Source organism: Psammomys obesus, unplaced genomic scaffold, assembly GCF_907164565.1.
Source record: "Psammomys obesus unplaced genomic scaffold, mPsaObe1.curated_primary_1811, whole genome shotgun sequence".
In the NCBI taxonomy this organism is placed as follows: Eukaryota; Metazoa; Chordata; class Mammalia; order Rodentia; family Muridae; genus Psammomys; species Psammomys obesus.
This window is the reverse complement of record NW_026591598.1, coordinates 5,554,310-5,565,716: the sequence shown is the minus strand read 5'-3', so window position 1 is coordinate 5,565,716 and position 11,407 is coordinate 5,554,310.

The following is an 11,407-nucleotide window of genomic DNA, read 5'->3' as shown; positions in this document are numbered from 1 at the left end:
AGAGGCAGTCCTGGACTATCCTGCACATCACTGTCCCACAGGAGGGAGGACAGAGTTGGGCTATTTATACACTGATTACGGAGAGCTTTCTCTATTCAGTTTAATCTCTGGCAGGCACTTCAGGTCTAAGGTTGGCGTGGCATTTCTTTATCCATCTGGGAAAGCCCTCAGGCACAGAGAGACAGATACCTGGAGCACTGACAGAACTGGCATTTTGAAATCATTCTTAACGCCTCTCCTTTTTTTTCACCAAATGCCAAATTCAGCTCATCAGCAAATTCTGTCAGCTCCGTTTTCAAAACACAGCCAGGACTCATAGCTACACCCTCACGAAGGCCACTGTGCTCATTCTCCTGCGTCACTCTGAGACCTGCTTCTTCATATTCCTGCTTGTGTTCCTGCTCCTCATATTGGTTTCCCAGAGCCGCCACAACAAGCTACGTGGGACAAGTGTCAGAAGCATACTACCTCACAGTGCTGGAGGCTAGAGGTCTGAGAAAAGCCAGGCCACGCTTCCTTTGAGATCTGGAAAGCAAGTTTCCTGTACCTCTGCACAGTCTGTGTGCATGCCTGTGTACCCTATTTCCAAAGTTGTCTTCTTCTTTTCCTCCTCCTTCTCCTTTTGTATTTTTTATTTTGTATTTGCATGTCTGTGTGTGTGTGTGTCTGTGTATGTGCATGTGTAACTCTAGCTGTCCCTGAATTCACTGTATAGACCAGTTCTCCTCGAATGCACAGACACCTTCCTGCTTCTGCTTCCTTAGTACTGGGATTAAAAGTATGTGCTACCACACCTGGCAAAATTTCTTTTTTATATACAGATGTGAGTCATACTGGATTAGGACCAATCCTAATGATCCTACATTATGATAATTGGCTGTCTCTACAAAGACCCTATTTCCAAATAAAATTTTGTTTGGTTCTTCTAGGAGCTAGGAATTTAAACTATCTTTTGTAAGGAATGCTAGTCAATGTTGTAGAAAATAAAATGGCTATTAATGTTTACTATTAATGTTGAGGCCTGCTCTTTTTAGGTAGCGTAAGTATAGCCATTTTTGTTTCAGGCCCACCAACCACATCATCTCAGCTCATTGCTGATATAAAAAATCTCTGTACAAGATCTCTGTACAAGGTCATAAACTATGTTTATGTTCAATGGAAAACTCTGTGGCCTTCTTGTTTCTAGAAATTACCCAACCTTAAGCACAGCTTGCCCCAATTGGTAGACATAGTTTCAAGGGTCTAACTGGAAGTGCTTGTCTAGTTAGCAAAATACTCCAGTCAGAGCTGACTACTCTGCCTCACCATCCGCCCCCTGTATGAGCTAATTGTGGTTTTTGCCTTTATAAACTAACTTGGAAAACACGTTGATGTCACACTGTGTCCCTCAATAAACCATCCATATTGGAGCTTGTTGTCTGAATGGTTTGTGTGTCTTCCTCTGGATCCTAACAATTAATATCCTATAATTATTTTGGTGGTTATTATTCAACCGATTTCATATCAGTAAAAGATACAGACACCTGTTAGGTTTTTAATATGCCTATACACTGGAATTGGGCAGAAATTAACCCTTTAAGCTATCTTATTATCTCCCAGCCCCACATTCCTTGCCAATTGCTCTAATCACTCCCAACTGGGCAACTTCCTACCCAAGATAATGTAAATACTTGCACATGCTTTCCATCTGGGCTGTTCTCACCAGCCATACTGATGCTCAGAGCTCCTCCAGGCCATGTGCATCTCTCCAAGCTAACCCATGGCGACTCTGCTTTCTCTTCTCCTCCCCTCTACCTGGCTCTTGTCTCCTTCCTCTCTTCTCCTCTCCCCTTGTGATCCTCTGTCCCCAAACCCTCAAACCTTAGCTCAGACTACCTCCCTTACACCTGCCCAGGTGTAGGCATTTTTATTTAGCCCATCAGGGATTACTTGGAGGTAAAGTTACACTTTGGTATACCTAAGGGACTGCTCGTAGGATGTAAGAATCTTGGGGGGCAAGCAATTGACATCTGCATATGAAGCACCAGACGTGCTGTAACACATTAACCCACTACGTCGCTGCCTACTCCCATAGTCTATTCTGAATTAATTTTATTTATATGTGTATATGTGCATGACTGCATGAGTTTGTGTATACCACATGCATGTAAGTCCCCTTGGCGGTCTGAGGGCATCTGATGGAGTTATAAGCAGTTGTGAGCCACCTGATTTGGGTGCTGGGACCTGAGCCCAGGTTTTCCCTAAGAGCGGTTAGCTCTCTTAACTGCTGAACCATCTCTCTTGCCCTTCTATACTTTTTTTTTTTTTTAGCTTCTTTCGAACATGAAATAAATTGGCTGTGGCAGTGACACTCAGTTATAACGTACCAGAAGTGTGGAGGCAGAGACAAGAGGATTAAAAATTCGAGATCAAGCAGGGTGGTGGTGGCACATGCCGTTAATCCCAGCACTCAGGGAGGTGGAGGCAGGAAGATCTCTGTGAGTTTGAGGATAGCCTGGTCTACAGAGTGAGTTTCAGGACAGCCAAGGCTACACAGAGAAACCCTGTCTCAAGAAAAAAAAATGTATGCAAGAACAGGGCTGGAAAGTTGGCTCAGAGGTTAAGAGCACTGGCTGGTCTTCCAAAGGTTCTAAGTTCAATTCCCAGCAACTACATGGTGGCTCATAACCTTCTGTAATGAAATCTGGTACCCTCTTCTGGCTTGCAGGAACACTTGCAGGCAGAAAACTGTACAAATAATAAATAAATCTTTTTTTTAAAAAATCAAGATGATCTTTAGCTATATACTGAGTTCCAAACCTGCCTATATTACATGAGATCCCACCTCAAATATAAAAGAAGATCCCAATAAAAGAATGAAAAAAAAAAACCTCAGAACTTAAGATTTTTAGCATTAAAATAGTTCACTAAAGTGTGCGATGACTAAAAAAACAAAAAAAAAAAAAACCTTACAGACAGGTATATTATTTTAAATTCCAGCATACCAGATATAAAGAGAAGTTTCTATAAAAAGTTCCAGAGAGGAAAATAGGTCACATACAAAGCATCAAGAACCAGAATGGATTTATTTTTCTCTGAAGATAACCTAGGACATAAAGGAACAGTTGCCAATGTTCTTAAGAAGAATTATGTTAGCCCAGAATTCTATATCCCAATAATAACTATCGTTTTCGTGTGAGAATAGAATCAAAGCGATGAGACAAAGACTCCGAGATATCCTAACTTTAATTACAAGGGTTGGAAGATGAAGAGGAGGAAAGGTTGCTAAAGTCCACGAGCTAACAACCTTCAGGCAGAAAACAAATGAACCTTTTGGAAACTAGAGAGATGGCTCAGTGGTTAAGAGCATTGCTGTTCCTTCCAAGGACCTGGGTTTGATTTCAGCACCCCATGGTCCCTTACATCCATCTCTGACTCCTGTTCCAGGGAGCCTTTGCCCTCTACTAACCTCTGCAGGCACTAGGTCAGGCACATTAGTCAGACACATGAAGACAAAACAGTCATATACATAAAATAAGTAAATCTTTAAAAATATTAAGGACTTCACATTCTTTTTTATAATTTAATTTTTTATTTTATGTGCATTACTGTGAAGGTGTCAGATCTCTTGGAATTGGGGTTATAGGCAGTTGTGAGCTGCCATGTGGGTGCTGGGAATTGAACCCAGGTGCTTTGGAAGAGCAGACAGTGCTCTTAGCCACTGAGCCATCTCTCCAGCCCCAAGTCTGCACATTCTTGAATGTGTGTTAAAATCTGAACTGGAATTCCATCATGATGGCCTTGGTGTCACCACACTCTGCTCACAACCCAAACAATCCAGAAACAACAATTGCTTCTCATAAACTGTACTCCTGTTCCAAGCTGTCCACTGCTTACTGCAGTCTCACCTCTCTAATACAGCAATGTAGAGGCAACATACACAGATTTTCATTTAAAAATGTTTTTAGTTCTGACTTCGCAGGTGTATTTTGAACTGCTCTCCTGGCCCTGACGCTGACAGCTGTGGGATGGTTTCCCAGGGACTGGTCCTACTGTCAAGTGTCTGCAATGGCAAACCAAACAGAATCCCCACAGCCCTTTTACTTCAGGAGCCCTGCAGTCTCAAGAGCTTTGTCTTAATTCCCAACACACACTCCCTGCTCATCAGGTATAGGCCTGTGTGTCCCGCAGTGCGCATGTGAAAGTCAAGGGACAACTTGAGGGAGTCCACTCTTGTACTAAGTGGGTTTTGGGGATGGAACTCAGGTTGTAAGGCTTGGCAGCAAGCCTCTGCCCTCTGGATCATCTTACCAGCTCTTCAGTAACTATTAAGAGATGCAGCGAAAGAAAAGATAGAGTTCTGAAAATGGTGATATGAAAGAAAAAAAATCATTTATCTGATATGTTTGATGAAGAGCAAAAAGAGGTATTTTAAAGCTTGTAAGTTTACTAAATGGTGCTGAAAATGGCTAGTTTTTCTGTTAAATGAATTTCACTTCACCTCACTACAATACCAATAGTTGGAGTAAAGGTTAGGTGTTTCCAGGTTCTTGGTCTCTTATGCAAGGAGATGAAATAAAAACTCACGCAATTTTTCGAAACTCGGAAGGAAACATTATTTAAAGCAAAGCAACTGAGCTTGATGTCGTTAAGACTGAATCGTATCGGAAAGCCAGCTGTAGCATTTGTTTGTTTGTTTGTTTGTTTTTTAACTCTACTTTATTTGGGGTGTTTAGGCCTCTACCTCCCTTCCACTAACATCCCCCCAACATTAAGTAAGAGAAAAGGTTAGTGGGGAGACAGGGCCCAGACCCCTTTACTTCTCCCTACTAGTTAGGGTCAAGGGATTCTTTTAGGACTCTAATTTCTGTCAACCTCCGATGCAGCCAGCAGTCCCCTCCACGGTGCTGTGGCCCAAATCATTTCTCTTAGTCTGTCTGTTCCAAATCACCACACCAAACCACCACACCGTCTCTTGTCTCTGTTTTCTCCAAACTGCTCCATGCCACAGGCCAACATGGAACACCACACAAAAACGCCTCATTATTTATGCTCTCAGAGTCCTAGACCACGCTCCTTTCTGTGCCTCCCTGACAAAGACCATGCCCCGAATGTGACAATTAATAACTCAACTAAAACCCCACACTTGGGATTAAAACAAAAACATATTTACATAACAAAGAAACCAAAACTTCCATTATGACTTTAATCTTATCACTTGAGAGCCAATGGCAGGCAGATCTTTGTGACTTAGAGACTAGCTAGTGAGGAGATCCTGTCCCAGAGAGAAAGAGACAGAGCATAAAGAAACAGAAAAGATCAGAATATACTTCAAGGAAGCCGTGGCCCACATGAGTAAAAATATTCAAAGGCCCTGATTCACGCCTTCCTTTTATAGGAATCAAGAGAAGGAGGAAGTTGGTTACTAAGGGGCACAGTGAGGGTGGTTCTCTGTTTTGATTAATAGATTAGCTTATATAATCATTTCCCTGCTGCACCTGTCTTTTCCCACAACTTACTCTGTAGATCAGGCTGGCCTAGAACTCAGAGACCGCCTGCCTCTGTGCAGCACCACCACCCAGCTTGAATTGTAACTTTTAAGATGGTACATTTTAGCCAGGTATGGTGGCACACACTTTTAGTCCCAGCACTCATAGGCAGATCCTGGTCTATCTAGTGAGTTCCAGGACAGCCAGAGCAAGATAGTGAGACCCTGTCTCAAACCAAAAAACAAACAAACAAAAAAGGGTAGTAATTTTTACTGCATAAGAATTCTAAAGAGGGGCTGGAGATATGGCTAAAGTTTGCAATCAAACCAGATGACCTGAGTTGGATTTCTGAAACTCACATGATGAAAGGATAGAACTGATTTTCCCAAGGTGTCCTCTGACCTCCACACTTGAGCGTGGCACATACATACTCACATAGATACACACAAGTATATATGCAAATTTTAAAAGAAATTATATCTAACTTAAGAATTTGGAAAAGAACAAGGCTACTGTGGATTAGAAGCTGGTGGTACAACATTCCATTCTGGTGGTTCCTGGAGGGCTGGTTTATTAGTGCTCATTGCTTGTCCTAGTTTGGTTTTCTGTCGCTGTGATAAACACTATGACCGAGAGCAACTTTGGGGGCAGTTTATTTGGCTTACACATCCTGATACAGTTGATCCCTGAGGAAGTCAAGGCAAGAAATTCAAGCAGGAACAGAGGCAGGAACCATGCTTACTGACTTGGTCTCCATAGCTTTCCTGTTTGGCTTTCTTATACAATCCAGTACCACCTGTCTCCCAGTAGCACTGCCCACAGTGGCTAGGCTCTCCCACATCAATCATTAATCAAGAATCTGCCAAGCTGGGCAAGGTAGCACATGCCTGTAATCCCAGCACTCAGAAAGCAGAGGCAGGTGGACCTCTGTGAGGATGAGTTTACAAAGCGAGTCCAGGAGAGCGGAGCTACACAGAGAAACCCTTTCAGAGAAACCCTGTCTCAAAACAAATCAAGACAATACCCTACCGACACTCCCACAGACCAGTCTGATAGGGACAGTTTCTCAATTGAGGTTTCCTCTTCCCAGGTGACTCTGCATCCAATTGACAGATGCTAACCAGCACAGCGTGAGTGCCTGCCCCTAGTAGCTGGAATGGATCCACTTTCATTTCTAGTTAAAGTTTGTTTTTTTGTTTGAAAGATGGACATGGCAGTAGATTCTATAACCCAAGCTGAGGCTAGGCCAGCCTGGGCTATATAGAGAGACCTTGTCTCAACAAACAAACAAAACAAACTAAAGAATTTTGTTTGAATTGAGAGGTTTCCCAGGTAAAGAGCAAGACTGCTTACTGCAGTTGGTCAGGCACAAAGAAGTCAATTTTCGGTGTGCAAGCAATGGGCTTTCAGAAAAGCTGGTAGGAAGGGATGTTGTGGAGTCAAAGTACCAACAGATAAGAAGAAGAGACAAGGGTGGAGTGTCACAAGCAGACTGGTGGCTGGAATCCTCCCTGTGAGCTCAGCATCCTCCAGTGAGTATCGCCTTGGCTTAGCCTGCCTCTGTGACAGCACCTACAAGTTCAAGTGGTTATCTTCATTTGTCAGCCTTAACTGAGCACATTCTGTGTACCCAGCTCTCTCCTCCAGATAGGTGAGCTAAGTACTTCTCTCTGAGTGGCTCGGGTATGAGCAGGTAAACACGTTTAGTCCCTGAGGGCTCTCCTTGAGCTCATTAAACCTCAAGGGGCAACCCCAGGAGGACAACAGAGACACTGCATTCTGGGCTTTAGCTGGCGAAGGATGCAGAACAAGGAGAACTAGTAACCACTGGGCATTTGCTCACGCTGTTCCAGACGGGCAAGAACATATACTGGATGCACTTGTAGGATTCAGCCTCCTTTTTGGGATAACCTTGAGCAGGTGAGGGGACATGCCCAAGGTACTTAGAGTTAGTAAGTTAAAGGATGGGAATTGGAGCCTAGACTCATCTGATTAAAAACAAAACAAACAAACAAACAAACAAACAAACAAAAAACCCTGCACCCAGAGAAGCTGGCACTTTACCTAGACTGCAACACCGTACCATTTGCAGCTTCCACCATTCACACATTCACTTGCTCACTCATTCATTTCATAAGCTCTGTTCCCCAAATGCATTTGATACCCAGTAGGTTGTTAGGAAACAGAGACACAAATCTCAGTACCTGCATAAGGCCTCAGAAAGACCTTTCCTCAAGAATTTATAGAGCAGTAGGAAGCCAGGCTTGGACTGAGATATAAACAAGAAGATGAGTTAATTGCATCATCAAAGGAGGCCCTAGAGTGGTGGCCAAGGGACAAGAGGACTTAACAAGAAAAATAATAATAATTCAAGTATTCACAGTAGAGGTAAATTCTCTACCCACCTCCTTCCTGGAAGTGTGTGAGGTAGAGGGGGTTAGCAGCCATTGGCAGAGACATGAAGGGGAAGTGGTATGAAGGCGTGGCTTCTTAGCCACAGCAGGAAGTAGAGTGGAAGGGCCTCCTGAACTGAGACATATGGCAATTTATTGACTTCAGAACTTCAATAAGAAGGGTGACTAGGAAGAGGGTAAAGGGTGTCTTGGAGGGAGGGAGTTTGAAAATGAGACAGAGATAATCAAGTAAGGGTTGGGATATTTGAAGGGTGCAACATGGCTGTCCTAATTGGAACTACGTATTTCATGTTCCAGTTTCTAAGCTAATGTGAACACTTTTGGGTTTTGTTTTGAGACAGGGTCACATATAGCTCAGACTAGCCTTTAATTCAGTATGTAGGCGAGGATGACTTTGAACCTCTAATCCGCCTGTCTAGTGCTAGGACTTCAGGCATATGCCACTCTGACCAGTTTATGCAGTGCTGGGGATTGAAGCCAGGGCTTCCTGTATGCTACACAAGGTCTCTACCAGCTAAGCTCTATTCCCAGTTCCACCAACATTGTTGAAATTGTTTAAGGAAATACTGTGAGGAGGACAGGAAGGTTGGCTACCAGGTTTAAAAACTTGAACCTTGGTTTTTAAATGCTTGAGAAATGCCTCAGCCATTAAGAGTATGCATTTCTCTTGCAGAAGACCAAGGTTCAGTTCCCAGCACCCACATCCAGCAGTTCATAACCATCCTTTATCCTAGCTCCACAGGACCAGAGGTACTCTTCTGGCCTTCGTGCGCACATTCACATACATAAACCCACACTCAAACATGTACATATCTCCATAATTAAAAAATAAAAAACCCCACAAGGAAAGCAACAGAACCAAAAAATATGGGCACAGGAGTCTTTTCTGAGATTGATACTCCAACCAAGGACCATTCATGGATATAACCTAGAACCCCTGCTCAGATGTAGCCCGTGGCAGCTCAGTATCCAAGTGGGTTCCCTAGTAAGGGGAACAGGGACTGTCTCTGACATTAACTCAGTGGCTGGCTCTTTGATCACCTCCCCCTGAGGGGGGAGCAGCCTTACCAGGCCACAGAGGAGGACATTGCAGCCAGTCCTGATAAGCTAGGGTCAGATGGAAGGGGTGGAGCACCTCCCCTACCAGTGGACTTGGAGAGGGGCATGGGAGGAGATGAGGGAGGGAGGGTGAGATTGGAAGGGGATGAGGGAGGGGCTACAGCTGGGACACAAAGTGAATAAACTAATTAATATAAAAATAAAAATTTAAAGAAAACAACATAACTTGAGCTTTATGCTGGGCATGGTGACATATGCCTGTAACTTTAGTATTTGAGAACTGGAGGCAGAAGAATCAGTAGTTTGAAGTCATTCTCAGTTACACAGCAAGTTCCAGACCAGCCTGGGGCACGTGAGACATTGTCTCAAAACAACAGTAACAGAATCCAAACCAAAACAAAATACCCTGAGTTTCTAGCTGGTGGTTTTTCTTTTCCTTTAGTTGCACACCAGTTTTTTTTTTTTTCTTTTTGGTGTGTGTGTGTGTGTGTGTGAGTGTGTGTGTGTGTTTGTGCACATCTCAGTAGCTCTCACAGGAGTTATCCATTCTTTTGTTTGTTTGTTTTTGGAACAGTGTCTCTCATTGGCCTGGAGCCCTCCACATAGGCTAGGCAGGCTGGCTGGCCAGTGAGTTCCCATTATCTGCCTGTCTGTGCCTCCTCAGTGCTAGGATTACAAGTGTAGGCCATCATGCCTGGCTTCCTACTGCTGCTTCTTTTTAACTTGGACTGCACTCAGGACCTCATGCTTGCAAAGCAGGGGCCTTACCTGGCTGAGCTCATGTTTATAGCCCACGTTTATTTTGTGAATACTTTCTCCTCCAACATTCTGCCCCATTATTATTTTTTTAAGTTAATATCTGACTTGCTTTTTGTTTTATTTTATTTTTGGAGCTTCTCTTTCCCTTTCTCTCTCTCTTTGTTTATTTGTTGTTTTTTTTGTTTGTTTGTTTGTTTTTTCTTTCCCAAGACAGGATCTCATTGTGTAGCTCTGGCTGTCCTGGAATTTACTGTGTAGACCTTGAATTCACAGAAATCCACCTGCCTCTGCCTCCCAAGTGCAGGGATTACCTCCCTTCTTCTGGTTTTTTTTGAGACAAGGTTTCTCTATGTAGTACTGGAATTCACTTTGTAGGCTAGGCTGGCCTCGAACTCACAAGATCTGCCTGTCTCTGCCTTCTGATCTGCCTCTTGAATGCTGGGAATAAAGGCCTGTGCTACCACAGCCTCGCTGAGATAGGATCTCTTAACGCATGAGCTGGCCTTGAATTCCTGGGTAGTAGAGGTTGACCTTGAACCTCCTGCTTTTATCTCCCAATCGCTTCGCCACTCAGGGTTTGGTTTTGTTTCTTAAAATAATAAAGTATTTATTTGTTTGTTTATTCGTGTATCCGTGGCACTCGTGTGGAGGTCAGAGGAAAACATTTCCGAGTCATTCATCTTCTTCCCCCATATCGGCCTTGGGGATCGAACTCAGGTTGTCCTGTTATAAAGTGCCTTTACCCACTGAGCCATCTTCCTTATAAGAAAAAGAAGCTGGGGGCTGTAGGGATGGCTTAGCGGCTAAGGGCACTTGTTGCTCCTGCAGAGGATCCAGGGTTGATGCCCAGCCACTACAATCCTTCCACTCTGTATCGCCAGCTCAAGGGGACCCAATGTTGTCTCTGGCCTCCGCAGGCCCCAGGCACGAACACACATGCAGGCAAAAAACACTCACACACATAAAATAAAGATAAGTTAACTTTTTAAACAAAAGGAGCAATTTGAATAGAAGATACAAAGGGAAGACCGTGAAATGCCACGGAAGAAAGACATCCACAACCGAAGGAGAAAAATCTCTGAAGAAACCCACGCTCACCCTGTCTTGATCTCATTCGACTGTCAGTCTGCAGAACTGAGAGAAATGCATTTCCACTGTATTAAGCTATAGTCTGTGGTACTCAATGGCGGCCCTGGCAAACAAGAACCAGGGTGTTGTGCCTTTTAAACTAGTAGACCGCCGCGGCCCCGTTCGGTTGACTTAGACACCCTACGGTCCTGTCTGACTGGAAGGAAGCTCTCGCTGGAAACCTTGAAGACACCGGGCCTGCTTCGGTGACATGTTGATGAGTCTTGGGACCCAGAACAGAACCTGCTGTCCAGGCGCAGGGAAGGAAAGGTGACTGGATGTGTGGAGCTAGCCGAAGGTGTGAATGAAGGACGGCTGCGCATGAGGGGAGCAGGGGTGAGAGCGAAGAGGTCGTCTGCGGTGGGGGGAGAGTTCCCTGAGGTGAATCTCAGGGCGAAGGGGCGGGCCGCTGCCTGCGGGGCCGCAAGGACTGGAATCCTGCTCTCCGGAGGGCGGCTGTGAGGAAGACGGCGGCCTGAGGAGGACGCGAGGAGCGGCCGGCGAGCGGGCAGGCCGGCGGGCGCGCGCTTGACGCGTCCCCTGGGCTCGGCCCCCAGGGCGCGCGCCCGCCCCTCTCGC